Source organism: Rattus norvegicus, chromosome X (assembly GCF_036323735.1).
Source record: "Rattus norvegicus strain BN/NHsdMcwi chromosome X, GRCr8, whole genome shotgun sequence".
Classification (NCBI taxonomy): Eukaryota; Metazoa; Chordata; class Mammalia; order Rodentia; family Muridae; genus Rattus; species Rattus norvegicus.
The window spans coordinates 93,997,099-94,013,291 of NC_086039.1; the positions used below are offsets into that span (position 1 = coordinate 93,997,099).

Below are 16,193 nucleotides of genomic sequence, written 5' to 3' on the forward strand. Positions count from 1 at the left end.
CCGGTTTCCAGGCCAACATTCCCCTAACCCCTCCCCCTCTCCTTCTATGTGGGTGTTCCCCTCCCCATCCTCCCCCCATTACCGTCCTTCCCCCAAGAATCCTGTTCACTGGGGGTCCAGTCTTAGCAGGACCAAGGGCTTCCCCTTCCACTGGTGCTCTTACTAGGCTATTCATTGCTACCTATGCAGTTGGACCCCAGGGTCAGTCCATGTATAGTCTTTGGGTAGTGGCTTAGTCCCGGGAAGCTCTTTCTTTTATTAATTTTCCTGTAGATGATAGGGATCTCATCTATATCTTAAATATATTTAACTTAAATTACAAAGAACTAATTTTCAGTTTTTTTATTATATCAAGTAATAATTGTATCACTAAATGGTTAAACTTATTCTATCATAATGGTATACTCTTTAAAAATTTAATTTATCAGGAATTTATTGCCATATATACATTATATATATGTATATATATATATATATATATATATATATATATATATATGTGTGTGTGTGTGTGTGTGTGTGTGTGTGTGTGTGTGTGTGGTTTCAATATCTATGCCCTAGACTTTGAGGAACTGGTGTAGAAAAAGAAATGGCCATCTGTATTGTCTACTGAACTATGACCTCAGGATTCTGTTGTCATGATAACCATGTTGTCTGAGTAAGGCCTAGCACAAGCTACTCTGATACTTTAGTCTTTATAGATCACAGGTTATTTAGACATCTACATCTCTTCATTAGAAAGTAACATTTCTGTGACTTGAAAGTTGCAGGGTATTAACGTTTTGAGGTAATTTTTCATTTCTTCTGAAAATATTTCCTTCTTCATTCCACTGTAAATATAATGACCTTTTATCAGCTCTCCTTTGTGTACTTTTCATTATATTATTGCTCTTTCAAACGATTTTCCTTATATTGTTAATATCAATGTAATCTACATGTAAATAGAAAATAAATTCTTTTTTAGTTTGGCTTTAATATTAATATCTTAGTCAATGGCCCATTCTAAAACTTGATTATAACTAATTAGATTTTCTTTTTCTTTGTGAAGTGAGAACTTACCTGAAAATTTACATTTTAGCTGTTCACCTTCCTGGGAACAGGGTATCAGTGATATCTGAGACTATTCTGGTAAGTCCCTTTCCATATTATATTACTCCTTTTTGGGGATTTTTAGATGATTTATTTTGTTACTATTGGTCAAATATTGATTTATTTCTTTTAATATTCTATTAATGATCTATTTATTTGACACATGCCTTCTAGTATAAAAATGTGTAAACCAATTTCAGTCAAGCTGCAATTAATTTATTTAAAAATATTCCTTTATGAATCTCATTTGACTGTCATGACTTTGAAAATGTAGTTTGTTTTCTGTAATTAAATTACCTTTTATATCCTATTATATGTCTTTGGTTTATTCTATTAGGGTTCTTAAAATGCATATTCTTTAGTTGCATATGTTTTGCTCCATTTTTAAGTCAAATCTAGCTTACTGCTAGTACTCTTATGTATATTGAGTGGTTAATAGCCATTAATACTATAAAGTTAATTTTATCCTTGTAAAACATGAAGACTTATTTGATTTTTTCTTCCTGTGATAAACACCGTTATCAAAAGTTACTTGGAAAAAGAAAATGTTAGTGTCCAATTACACTATCAGGTAATAGTCCATCACTGAGGGAATTGGGAAAAGAATCTCAAGACTGACACCTGGACCAGAATCAATTGAGGAATATTGCTTACTAGATTGCCATCAGGCTCACATTCAGGACACTTGCTATGTTTACCTCTATCTATCATCTATCTATCTATCTATCTATCTATCTATCTATCTATCTATCTATCATCTATCTCTCCATCCCTCCATCTCTATCATCTATCTTTGAATATTTTGCCCAATGTTCTGATTTACCAACTTTACACCAACCATGCCATATATACCCTCTTCCCTATTGACCCAAATTTGTATCCATTAAAAAGTCCATTCAAATCTAATTTCCATTGCCTAAATATTCCTGGATGTTTGTTGGTGTTCTAGTCATTATTCTAGAAGTAGTAGTACCTGGGAGAATGGAGATAATAAATAAAGTGGTCTAAAGTTTCATGCAAAAGCCAACTTTATTAGAGTATCTCAGACAATGCATACCCTGATGTTTAAGAAAGGTCACATGAGTAAAGTAATGATGAGAACAAGCTTTATACAATCTCAAGAAAAAACTGTATGTGGTAAAAATATGTTTTTCCCCCATAGAGCAATAGTTGAGTGAGCATAGCAAGTAAAAATGAGTAATCTGAAGTAAATTCAACCTTATCCACTAAATCTAGGAGTAGCAAAAAACACATTATAAAAAATATTAATATATTTTCAAGAAACGGAGATGACAAGGTCCTGTTTTCTTGAAGTGTTTTTACAAGTACTTAGAATATTCTTCACAAAACTCAATTCCTGGACAGTGTTTTGACAGATGTGTGATATTCTACTGGATGTTAGTCAACTTACTGGGGACACATTTTTAAGATGACTGTCTTCTTCTCCTAACAGCTAACAGTTGCAAAGAGGTCCAAGGTAGAATTGTGTGCCTAAACCCTCTACAAGCTGGAATTTGGTCTAGCTTGAACTGGTACATATTTTGTACATGCTAGTATAAAACCTGTAAGTTAACATGTGTAGGTTTTCTGTGTCCAGCAGATAATAATTGTCTTGGTTAGGATTTTACTGCTGTGAACAGATACCATGAACAAGGTGATTCTTATAAGGACAGCATTTCAAGTAGGACAGGCAAGAGCATGGCAGCATCTAGATAAGCATGGTACAGGCAGAGCTGGTGAGAGTTCTACATCTTCACCTCAAGGCTGCGAGTGGAAGGCTGACTTCCAGGCAGCAAGGATAAGGGTCTTAAGACCACACCCACAGTGACACACCTAATCTAAGAAGGTCACACCTCGTAATAGTGTCACTACCTGGGACAAGCATATATAAACCATCACATTCCACTTCCTGGCCCCCACAGGATTGTTTAAAACATGTGTCTATAGGGGCCATACCTGGATATACCATAATAAAAAAGGATATTTAGTCCAACTTCCAAAGTCTCTATAGTTTATAGCAGTCTCAACAATGTTAAAAGTTCGAAGTTCAAAGTCTCTTCTGAGATTTATCCAAATCCCCAAAGCAAAACAGGGAAGCACCTGGGAAAACTGCAAACTCTGCATCTTCATTCTGATGTCAAGGCAGTCTTCAGATTTGCACTCTTTTTTTCATCTTTGTTGACTCCAACAAGCTTCTTTTCGCCTGGGCTGATTTACTCTCTCCCTTTTAGCAGCTGTCCCTAGCAGGTATCCCACATCACTGGCACCATTAACATCTTTGTGTCTCCAACTCACTTTTAACTTCACAGCTTCTTGTTCCTAAGTCTGGGATTCACAAATTATTTTCTGGGTTCCTCCAAAGGGCTTGGGTCACTTCTCTAGCTCTGTCCTCTGTAGCACTCTAGGCTCTGTTTGACTCAACTCCCCTGCTGCTTTGGGTGACCATCCTGTGGTAGAGGCATCACTAATACCCTGGGGTCTTCAAATGCAACTAGGCCTCACCAATAGCCTGTCATAGACTTTATTCATACAGCTAAGCCTGAAATTCTTTTCATGACCCCTTCAGTCCTGGGCTGTTTGCTGCAACTGAGGATGCACTTTCATCAATGACCTTCTGTGGCCTCTACAGTGTCATGACAGTTCTCTATGGCCACTTCATACCTTCAAAACCAGTACCACCTGGGTGACTCTTACACATTACCAAGTTCAGTTGCAAGTTGAGATACAACCTTGACTACCACTGGAACACATCTTACTCCTCCCACTTCTCCTCCTCCTCTCCTCCTCTTCTTTCTTTCTTTCTTTCTTTCTTTCTTTCTTTCTTTCTTTCTTTCTTTCTTTCTCTTCCTCCTCCTCCTCCTCCTCCTCCTCCTCCTCCTCCTCCTCCTCCTCTTCTTCTTCTTCTTCTTCTTCTTCTTCTTCTTCTTCTTCTTCTTCTTCTTCTTCGTTTCCTTTTCTTTTATTGGATATTTTCTTTATTTACATTTCAAATGTTATCTCCTTTGCCAGTTTCTCTTCTGGAAATCCCCCATCCTATCCCCCCATCTCCATGAGAGTGCTCTCCACCATCTACCCACTCCCTCCCACCACCACTCCCTTCCACCACCCCTCCCTGGCATTCCCCTACACTGTTGTATTAAGCCTTCACAGGACCAAGAGATAGCTTCTTGGTGCTCCCAGAGAACACCTTCCCAGAAGATTTCACCTCAGTGATGCTGTCTCTTCTTTTATTTTTTGAAGATTTATTTATTTATTTATTTATTTATTTATTTATTCATTTATTTTTATTGTAAGTACACTGTAGCTTTCTTCATACACATCAGAAGAGGTCATCAGATCACATTATAGATGGTCATGAGCCACCACGTGGTTGCTGGGATTTGAACTCAGGACCTATGGAAGAGAAATCAGTGCTCTTAAGCACCGGTCTCTTCTTAATCACTGCTACAATATCCTTGGCTCTAGCTAAGCAGCATCAATTTTTCCAGTTGTACCTTCTGGTTTTGACTCTAAAGCCAGAGACACATGGCCAAAGATGCTCAGTTCTGCTGCATGCTGGGGCTGGAACATGGGTCCCTTTTTCTATAACATTGTCACCAACTTTCTGTTTTCCAACTCCTTCACTGCCTAAGCTTGCTTGTCCTGGTACTTGCTCTGAAGATTGACCTTGAACTCAGAGATCTGCATGGTTCTATCTCTTGTAATGTTAGGTTAAAGGCATGTTCCACCATGCCAGGGTTTAAGTTTTTGTTCACCTGGAACCTGCTCTTTCCCAGGCTGACATTGAAGTCAGAGATTTGATTGGATTGCTCTCCTGGGATTAAAAGTATATATGACCATACATGGATCTAAATTTAGCTGGGTGGTATCTTGCCTCAAGGTCATTACTTCCTTATTTCAATTTAATATCCTTGAACACAGGATTTCACTTCATGGTGCCTCTTTAACACTAGATCAATATAGTTTATATTTTCCTTTCTTAGCTTCCTATACTTGTTCAAAACATTCTTTAAGAGACTTAACAAAGTCTATGTTGGGCCTTTTTGAGATTTCCTTTGTCAGTGCAATTAATATAAATCTCTTTACATTATCCTCAGGTAGATTCTTCAGGCAAGGGCAAAAAGCAGTTACATTCTTCATTAAAATACCACAAATCAGTCTCTAGGCCATCTATTGAAATTCTCCACTGAAGCCTCTTAGGCCAGGTTTGCACAGTTCAAATCACTCTCAGCAATGAAGTTTTCCATATTCCTACTATGATGGCCCATGAAGCCCCAGTTAAAGCTTTCCACTCCTTTCCAAATCCACATTCTTCTAAATAAAACCCTGGTCAGAGAGGCTTTTTAGTGCAAAATCTCTGTCCCTAATACCAACCTCTGTCTTAACTAGGGTTTTACTGCTGTAAACACACCATGACCAAGGCTACTCTTTTAAGAACAACGTTTAATTAGGGCTGGCTTACAGTCTCAGAGGTTCAATCCATCAAGGAGGGAGCATAGCAGAGTTCAAGCAGATGTGGTGCAGGATGAGCTGAGTGTTGTAATTTAGGTCCAGGTGTGTTCAGAATGATAATTTCCAGTTGGGATTCTACCCAGTTATCTTATTATCTGTGCTTGTGCTTGCTATCTCTTTCTAAGAATCAGGGAGTTAGGGTTATGGGATGCTGATTCATGAGACTATCAAAACGGAACATGGGGTAATAACTGAATTGATATTTTAAAAGAAAACAAAACAAGAAAAAAAAACAAAGCAAAACTGGGCTTTGATCTGCAAGAGATGAGGGAATAAGAGCATTTTTTTAGTTTCTATTTCCATGATCTGTTCATCAATGAGAGTGGGGTGTTAATATCTCCTACTGATATTGTGTGAGGTTCGATGTGTGCTTTGAGCTTTAGTAAGGATTCTTTTATGAATGTGGGTGCGTTTGCATTTGGAGCATACATATATAGATAGAGATTTCATGTTGGTGGATTTTTCCTTTGATAAATATGAAGTGTCTTTCCATATCATTTTTGATAACTTTTGTTTGAAATTGCTTTTATTTGCTATTTAAAAGGCTACTACATCTTGTTTCTTCAGACCATTTGTTTGGAAAACTGTTTTCCTGTGTTTTACACTGAGGTAGTGCCTGTCTTTGCCTCTGAGGTATGTTTCATGTATGCAGCAAAATGCTGGGTCCTCTTTATATATCCAGTCTGTTAGTCTATGTGTTTTTATTGGGGAATTGAGTCCACTGATATTAAGAGCTATTAAGGAATAGTGACTGTTGTTTCCTGTTATTTTTGTTGTAGGGTGGAATTGTGTTTGTATAGCTCTCTTCTTTTGGTTTCATTGCAAGGAGATTACTTTTTTGGTTTTTCTAGGGTGTACTTTCCCTCCTCGTGTTGGAGGTTTCGATCTATTATCATTTGTAGAGCTGGATTTGTAGAAAGATATTGTGTACATTTGGTTTTGTCATGAAATTTCTTGTTTTCTCAATTTATTTTAATTGAGAGTTTTGCTGTATGTAGTAGCCTGGGCTGGCAGTTGTGTTCTCTCTGCGTCTGTATGACATTTGCCCAGGATCTTTTGCCTTTCATAATCTCTGGTGAGAAGTTTGGTGTAAATCTGAAAGGTCTCCCTTTATACATTTCATAACCTTTTCTCCTTATTGCTTTTAATATACTTTCTTTCTATTCTGCTTTTGGAGTTTTGACTATTGAGTGATGGGAGGAATTTCTTTTCTGTTCCAATCTATTTCATGTTCTGTATTGTTCTTGTATGTTTATGGGCATCTCTGTCTTTCAGTTAGGGAAGTTTTCTTCTATAATTTTTATTAAGATATATACCGGCCCTTTAAGTTGGGAGTCTTTACACTCTTCTATACCTATTATCCTTAGGTTTCATCTTCTCATTTTGTCTTGGATTTCCTGGATGTTTTGGGTTAGGAGCTTTTTGCATTTTACTTTATCTTTGACTGTTGTGTATATGTTTCCTATGGTGTTTTCTGCCCCGACATTCTTTCTCCTATCTCTTGTATTCTGTTGTTGATGCTTGCATCTATGACTCCTAGTTTCTTTCCTAGGTTTTATATCTCCAGGGCTGTCTCACTTTGGGATTTCTTTATTTTTTTCTATTTTAATTTTTAAATCCTAGACACTTTTGTTCAATTCCTTCATTGATTGTTTGTGTTTTCCTGTAATTCTTTTTGGAATTTTTGTGTTTCCTATTTAAGTCCTTCAACTTGTTTACTTATGTTATCTGTATTTCTCAGAGGGAGTTATTTATGTCTCTTAAAGTCCTCTATCATTGTCATGAGATTTTTTTTATCTTTATTAACATGAGTATTTCTTATATACATTTAGATTGTCATTCCCTTTCCCGGTTTCCCGGCCAACATCCCCTTAACCATCTCCCACTATTGCTCTGTAATATTGCTTGAGTTCAGGGATAGTGATTGCCCCTGAAGTCCTTTTATTGTTGAGAATAGTTTTAGCTATCCTAGGTTTTTTGTTATTCTAGATGAATTTGCAAATTGTTCTGTCTAACTCTCTGAAGAATTGCATTGGTATTTTGATGGGATTGCATTGAATCTGTAGATTGCTTTTGGTAAAATGGCCATTTTTACTATATTATTCCTGCCAATCCATGAGCATGGGAGATCTTTCCATCTTCTGAGGTCTTCTACAATTTCTTTCTTCAGAGGCTTAAAGTTCTTATCATAAAGATCTTTCACTTACTTGGTTAAAGTCACACTGAGGTATTTTATTTATCTGGGACTATTATGGAGGGTGTCGTTTCCCTAATTTCTTTCTCGGCTTGTTTCTCTTTTGTGTAGAGGAAGGCTACTGATTTATTTGAGTTAATTTTATACCAAGCCAATTTGCTGAAGGTGTTCATCAGGTTTAGTAGTTCTCTGGTGGAACTTTTGGGATCACTTAAATATACTCTCATATCATCTGCAAATAGTGATATTTTGACTTCTTCTTTTCCAATCTGTTTCCCCTTGATCTCCTTTTGTTGTCTGATTGCTCTGGCTAGAACTTCAAGAACTATATTGAATAAGTAGGGAGAGAGTGGGCAGCCTTGTCTAATCCCTGATTTTAGTGGGATTGCTTCAAGTTTCTCTCCATTTACTTTAATGTTAGCGACTGGTTTGCTGTATATGGCTTTTACTATGTTTAGGTATGGGCCTTGAATTCCACTTCTTTCCAGGACTTTTATCATGAAGGGGTGTTGAATTTTGTCAAATGCTTTCTCAGCATCTAATGAAATGATTATGTGTTTTTTATCTTTCACTTTTTTATATAATAGATTACATTGATTTTTATTTCCCATATATTAAATGATCCCAGCCTGCCTGGGATGAAGCCTACTTGAGCATGATTGATGATTGTTTTGATGTGCTCTTGGATTTGGTTTGCCAGAATTTTTTTTCCTGGTTGGTGAACATTATTTCTTTTTTCTTTTTCTTTTTTTTATTAATTTGAGTATTTCTTATTTACATTTCGAGTGTTATTCCCTTTCCCGGTTTACGGGCCAACATCCCCCTAACTCCTCCCCCTCCCCTTCCTTATGGGTGTTCCCCTCCCCATCCTCCCCCCATTGCCGCCCTCCCCACAACAATCTAGTTCACTGGGGGTTCAGCCTTAGCAGGACCCAGGGCTTCCCCTTCCACTGGTGCTTGTACAAGGATATTCACTGCTACCTATGAGGTCAGAGTCCAGGGTCAGTCCACGTTTAGTCTTTAGGAAGTGGCTTAGTCCCTGGAAGCTCTGGTTGCTTGGCATTGTTGTTCATATGGGGTCTCAAACCCTTCAAGCTTTCCAGTTCTTTCTCTGATTCCTTCAACGGGGGTCCTATTCTCAGTTCAGTGGTTTGCTGCTGGCATTCGCCTCTGTATTTGCTGTATTCTGGTTTGCCAGAATTTTATTGAGTATTTTGTTTCTATATTCATAAGGGAAATTGTTCTGAAGTTCTCTTTCTTTGTTGGGTCTTTGTGTGGATAACATATAAGAGTAATTGTGGCTTCATAGAAGGAATTCGGTAGCACGCCATATGTTTCACTTTTGTGGAGTAGTTTGGATAGTATTGTTATGAGATCTTCTATGAATGACTGATAGAATTCTGCACTGAACCCATCTGGACCTGGGTTCCTTTTGGTTGCAAGACGTCTAATGAGTGCTTCTATTTTGTTAGGAGTTATGGGGTTGTTTAAATGGTTTATCTGTTCCTGATTTAACTTTGGTACCTGGTATCTGTCTAGGAAATTGTCCATTTCCTGCACATTTTCAAGTTTGTTGAATATAGGCATTTGTAGTAGGATCTGATGATTTTTTGAATTTCCTCTGAATCTGTAGTTATGTCTCCCTTTTCATTTCTGATTTTGTTAATTTGGACACACTCTCTCTGTCCTCTCATTAGTCTGGCTAAGGGTTTATCTATCTTGTTGACTTTCTCAAAGAACCAACTTTTGGTTCTGTTGATTCTTTGTACGGTCCTTTTTGTTTCTACTTGGTTGATTTGAGCTCTGCGTTTGATTATTTCCTCCCTTCTACTCCTCCTGGGTGTATTTGCTTCTTTTTGTTCTAGAGCTTTTAGGTGTGCTGTCAAGCTGGTGACATATGCCCTTTCCTGTTTCTTTCTGCAGGCACTCAGAGCTATGAGGTTTCCTCTTAGCACAGCTTTCATTGGGTCCCATAAGTTTGGGTATGTTGTACCTTCATTTTCATTGAATTCTAAGAAGTCTTTAATTTCTTTCTTTATTTCTTCCTTGACCAGGTTATCATTGAGTAGAGCATTGTTCAATTTCCATGTATATGTTGGTGTTCTTCCCTTATTGTTATTAAAGACCAGCTTTAGTCACTGGTGGTCTGAAGGACGCATGGGATTATTTCTGTCTTTCTGTATCTGTTTAGGCCTCTTTTATAACCAATTATATTGTCAATTTTGGAGAAAGTACCATGAGGTGGTGAGAAGAATGTATATCCCTTTGCTTTAGGATAGAATGTTCTATAAATATCTGTTAAGTCCATTTGGTTCATGACTTCTCTTAGTCTGCCTATGTCTCTGTTTAATTTCTGTTTCCATGATCTGTCCATTGATGAGAGTGGGGTGTTGAAATCTACTACTATTATTGTGAGTTGCAATGTGGGTTTTGAGCTTTAGTAACGTTTCTTTTATGTATGTAGTTGCCCTTGTATTTGGAGCATAGATATTTAGGTTTGAGAGTTCATCTTGGTGGATTTTTCCTTTGATGAATATAAAGTGTCCTTCCTTATCTTCTTTTATGACTTTTAGTAGGAAATCAATTTTATTCGATATTAGAATGGCTACTTCAGCTTGGTTTTTCTGACCATTTGCAGGAAAAGTTGTTTTCCAGCCTTTCACTCTGAGGTAGTGTCTGTCTTTGTCTCTGAGGTGTTTTTCCTGTAGGCAGCAGAATGCAGGGTCCTCATTGCATATCCATTTTGTTAATCTATGTCTTTTTATTGGGGAGTTGAGACCATTGATGTTGAGAGATATTAAGGATTAGTGATTATTGCTTCTATTTCCATTTTTAATTCCTTCAACTGTTTGATTGTGTTTTCCTGCAATTCTTTCAGGGATTTTTGTCATTCCTTTCTACAGGCTTCTATTGTTTATTTATGTTTTCCTGCATTTCTGTAAGGGGTTTCCTCTTAGCACAGCTTTCATTGGGTCCCATAAGTTTGGGTATGTTGTACCTTCATTTTCATTGAATTCTAAGAAGTCTTTAATTTCTTTCTTTATTTCTTCCTTGACCAGGTTATCATTGAGTAGAGCATTGTTCAATTTCCATGTATATGTTTGGTGTTCTTCCCTTATTGTTATTAAAGACCCAGCTTTAGTCACTGGTGGTCTGAAGGACGCATGGGATTATTTCTGTCTTTCTGTATCTGTTTAGGCCTCTTTTATAACCAATTATATTGTCAATTTTGGAGAAAGTACCATGAGGTGGTGAGAAGAATGTATATCCCTTTGCTTTAGGATAGAATGTTCTATAAATATCTGTTAAGTCCATTTGGGGTCATGACTTCTCTTAGTCTGCCTATGTCTCTGTTAATTTCTGTTTCCATGATCTGTCCATTGGATGAGAGTGGGGTGTTGAAATCTACTACTATTATTGTGAGTTGCAATGTGGGTTTTGAGCTTTAGTAACGTTTCTTTTATGTATGTAGTTGCCCTTGTATTTGGAGCATAGATATTTTAGGTTTGAGAGTTCATCTTGGTGGATTTTTCCTTTGATGAATATAAAGTGTCCCTTCCTTATCTTCTTTTATGACTTTTAGTAGGAAATCAATTTTATTCGATATTAGAATGGCTACTTCAGCTTGGTTTTTCTGACCATTTGCAGGAAAAGTTGTTTTCCAGCCTTTCACTCTGAGGTAGTGTCTGTCTTTGTCTCTGAGGTGTTTTTCCTGTAGGCAGCAGAATGCAGGGTCCTCATTGCATATCCATTTTGTTAATCTATGTCTTTTTATTGGGGAGTTGAGACCATTGATGTTGAGAGATATTAAGGATTAGTGATTATTGCTTCTATTTCCATTTTTAATTCCTTCAACTGTTTGATTGTGTTTTCCTGCAATTCTTTCAGGGATTTTTGTCATTCCTTTCTACAGGCTTCTATTGTTTATTTATGTTTTCCTGCATTTCTGTAAGGGAGCTCTTCATTTCTTTCTTGAAATCTTCCAGCATCATGATCAAATATGATTTTAAATCTAGATATTGCTTTTCTGGTGTGTTTGGATGTTCAGTGTTTGCTTTGGTGGGAGAATTGGGCTCCAATGATGCCATGTAGTCTTGGTTTCTGTTGCTTGGGTTCCTGCGCTTGCCTCTCGCCATCAGATTATCTCTGGTGTTACTTTGTTCTGCTATTTCTGACAGTGGCTAGAATGTCCTATAGGCCTGTGTGTCAGGAATGCTGTAGACCTGTTTCTCTGTTTTCTTTCAGCCAGTTATGGGAACAGAGTGTTCTGCTTTCAGGTGTGTAGTCTTTCCTGTTTACTGGTCTTCAGTAGTTACTGTGGGCCCGTGTCCTGAGTCCACCAGGCAGGTCGCTTGGAGCAGAAAAGTTGGTCTTACCTGTGGTCCTATGGCTCAAGTTGCTCATGGGGGACTGCTTTTGCGCTCTCTCTGAGGGCAGCAACCAGGAGGGCCTGCGCCTTCTTTTCCGGGAGCCCCTGTGTACCGGGTTCCCAGATAGAGTTAGGTGTTTTCCTCTGGAGTCAGAAATGTGGGCAGAGTGTAGTCTCTTCTGGGTTCCCAGGTATGTCTGCCTCTCTGAAGGTTTAGCTCTCCCTCCCATGGGATTTTTGTGCAGAGAACTGTTAATCCAGTCCCTTCAGGTCCGGGAGGTGTGTGGAGCACAGGGGACCTGCAGCTCCAGTGCCCCTATCTTCCGGTTCCCAGAGGCCTTACACAGTTTCCTCTTGGGCCAGGGATATGGGCAGGGGTAGGCAGTATTGGTGGTCTCTCCTGCTCTGCAGTCTCAGGAGTGCCCACGTGCCCGGGCTGTGAGCTCTCTCTCCCAAGGTATTTGGGAGCAGTGAGCTGATGGCCGGGATCAACGAGGTTGGGGCTCCAGCTAAAAACTGGAAGTGTCTGGTCCCAGAGGAATTTTGCCTCTGAATGTCATGAGACCACCAGGCAGGTCGCTTGGAGCAGAAAAGTTGGTCTTACCTGTGGTCCTGAGGCTCGAGTTTGCTCGTGGGGGGTTGCTTTTGAGCTCTCTGTGAGGGCAGCAACCAGGAGGGCCTGCTTCACCTTTTCTGGGATTTCCCGTGCACCGGGATCCCTGATGGTGTTAGGTGTTTTCCTCTGGAGTCAGAAATGTGGGCAGAGTGTAGTCTCTTGTGGTTTCACAGGTGTGTCTCATGAGATATGATTTTAAATCCCAATCTTGCTTTTCCATTGTGTTTGGATATTCAGTATGTGCTTTGTTTGGGACTGGGCTCTTATGGTGCCAAATAGAGTTGGTTACTGTTGCTTAGGTTCCTGTACTTGCCTCTTGCCATCAGGTTGTCTCTGGTGTTAGCTTGTCTTCCTGTCTCTGTTGCTTGATCCTCCTGTAGTCTTGCATGTCAGCACTCCTATAGACCTGTTTTCTTTCAGCCAGATCTAGGAACAGATTGCTTCCCCTGGGTTTGTATGACCTGAAACCTCCAGGTGAATTGGTTGGGTTGCTTGACACAGAAGCATTCAACTTAACTTTGCTCTCTGGTGTGTAGGTCCTCCTGGTTACTTGCTTTCAGGGTTACTGGGAGGATATCGAAATATCCTGCCCCTGACTGCTCCTAGATCCCTGTGCTCAGAAGGCACAGATGGCACTAGTCATGACCCTTTTGGGTCAGGAATGCGGACAGAACTAGTTTTCTTCTCTGAGCTCTCAGGATTGTCACCACTTCTGAGTGTCCAGCTTTCTCCTCCATAGGATTTGGGTACAGGGAGCTGTGGGACCTGTTCAGTTCAGTTCTGGGTACAGGCAGAACCAGCTGGTTCCTGCCACTGACTGCTCCTATATTCTTGTATTCAGAGTCCACTAAGCAGGTGCCTCTTATGCCTGGAATGTGAGCAGATGTGGAGGTGTCCCCTGAGCTCTCAGGATTGTCCGCACTTCTGAGGGTCCAGCTCTCTCCTCCACAAGATTTGAATTTGGAGAGTAGGTTTCCTTTGGACTTTTTCTAGGAATCCTTTTTGTTACTTATTCCCTGTACTTCTTATCTTATTTATTATGCTTAGGTGGGGACTCAACACATTAATATGATCCTATGTGTTCTATTTATTTCCTGTGAACTTCTTATAATACTACCTCTTCCTTCTCAATTGAAAGTCGTTTCCCACGGCTTTAATAATTTGGTCATAATTACACATATGTGAAAATTGAAACAATTTCAGTCCATTTATATATATATATATATATATATATATATATATATATATATATCATATAAAAAAGACACGTGCTCCACTATGTTCATCGCAGCCTTATTCATAATAGCCAGAAGCTGGAAAGAACCCAGATGCCCTTCAACAGAATAATGGATACAGAAAATGTGGTACATCTAAAACAATGGAATATTACTCAGCTATCAAAAACAATGACTTTATGAAATTCGTAGGCAAATGGTTGGAACTGGAAAATATCATCCTGAGTGAGCTAACCCAAACACAGAAGGACATACATGGTATGCACTCACTGATAAGTGGCTATTAGCCCAAATGCTTGAATTACCCTAGAAGCCTAGAACAAATGAAACTCAAGACGGATGATCAAAATGTGAATGCTTCACTCCTTCTCTAAAAGGGGAACAAGAATACCCTTGGCAGGGAAGAGAGAGGCAAAGATTAAAACAGAGACTGAAGGAACACCCATTCAGAGCCTGCCCCACATGTGGCCCATACATATACAGCCACCCAATTAGACAAGATGGATGAAGCAAAGAAGTGCAGACCGACAGGAGCCGGATGTAGATCTCTCCTGAGAGACACAGCCAGAATACAGCAAATACAGAGGCGAATACCAGCAGCATACCACTGAACTGAGAATAGGACCCCCGTTGAAGGAATCAGAGAAAGAACTGGAAGAGCTTGAAGGGGCTCGAGATCCCATATGTACAACAATGCCAAGCAACCAGAGCTTCCAGGGACTAAGCCACTACCTAAAGACTATGCATGGACTGACCCTGGACTCTGACCTCATAGGTAGCAATGAATATCCTAGTAAGAGCACCAGTGGAAGGGGAAGCCCTGGGTCCTGCTAAGACTGAACCCCCAGTGAACTAGACTAGGGGGGGAGGGCGGCAATGGGGGGAGGGTTGGGAGGGGAACACCCATAAGGAAGGGGAGGGGGGAGGGGGATATTTGCCAGGAAACCAAAGAATTATTTTTAATTATTAAATAAATTAAAAAAAATAAAAAAAGAAAAAAATAATTTGGTCATAATTACACATATGTGAAAATTGAAACAATTTCAGTCCATTATTATTATAGCAGGAAGTATAGCATCGAGGCAGGCATAGCACGGGAGGAGCAGAGAGCTCTACCTCTTGCTCCCAAGACAGCTAGAAAAATACTGGCTCCTACATTAAGGGAAAAGTTTCAATGTCCAACCTCACAGTGACCCAGTTCCACCAACAAGGCCACACCTACTCCCATAAGGCCATACCTCCTAATAGTGGAACTCCCTGGGTCAAGCATCAAACAACTACAGTACCTTCATTCACTGACTTGTCAATTTCATGGCTTTACTTTTCTTAAAATGGAATAAAATCCCATTGAGTAAATATGCCACAATTTGCTTAGCAATTAATTTCTTTGGTGGAAATCTAGGCCACTTATATTTCCTGGATATTGTGAATAAATGAGTAATGGACACAAATGAGTATCCATCTCTAAAGTACAATCTAGAATAGTTTTAGTATATACTCAATAGCAGTATAGCTGTATCATATGTGAGATCTACTTATACCTTTTTGAGTATTCTCTGTCCTGCTTTCCATAGTAGCTGAACCAGTTTTCAATCTCACTAGCAATGAATTAGTGTTCATTCAGGAGTCATTTTACTAAATTCTTGCCATAATTTGATACTAATTGTTTTCTTAATTAAATGGAGGAGTTACAGAAGTGAAGGAGCTGAAGGGTTTTGCAACCCCATAGGAAGAACAACATCAAACAACAATCCTCCCCCCACCCAATGCTCCCCAGGACTTAAGCACCAACCAGAGTACACATGGAGGTATCCATAGCTGCTGCTGCATATGTAGCAGAGGTTGCCATTGTCTGGCTTCAATAGGAGGAGAAGCCCTTGGTCCTTTAATGGCTTGTTTTCCCATTGTAAGGGTATACCATGATGTTGAGGTGGGAGTGGGTGGGTGGGAGTTGCAGCATAGAAACAGGGGGAGGGAGATGGAAGAGGGTGATAGTGGGTGGCATTTGAAATGTAAATACATAAAATATCTAATAAAAAATTAAATGATGATCTAGTTTTATTTTTTATATGTACCTTTCAACTTTGACCAACACTGTCTGTTGAAAACGCTGTGTTTCTCTAATATGTGGACTTGGCTTCTTTGTCAAATATCAGATAGCTGAAGTGGCGTGGTCCC

At 39.2% G+C, this 16,193-nt stretch overlaps 1 protein-coding gene across 2 annotated transcripts in view; it reads left to right on the forward strand.

Moving 5' to 3' along the window:
* The first annotated feature begins 632 nt into the window (after positions 1-632).
* Positions 633-16,193, forward strand: part of Dmtf1l2 (cyclin D binding myb like transcription factor 1 like 2) — a 45,210-nt gene continuing 29,649 nt past the window's right edge. Inside the window, exons 1-2 of one of the 2 annotated variants that reach the window (XM_039100382.2) lie at positions 633-787; positions 1,049-1,128. The gene's annotated coding sequence lies outside the window, so the exon portion shown is untranslated. The remainder of the gene's footprint in view (positions 788-1,048; positions 1,129-16,193) is intronic. The other variant, XM_063280418.1, reaches the window with a different exon arrangement.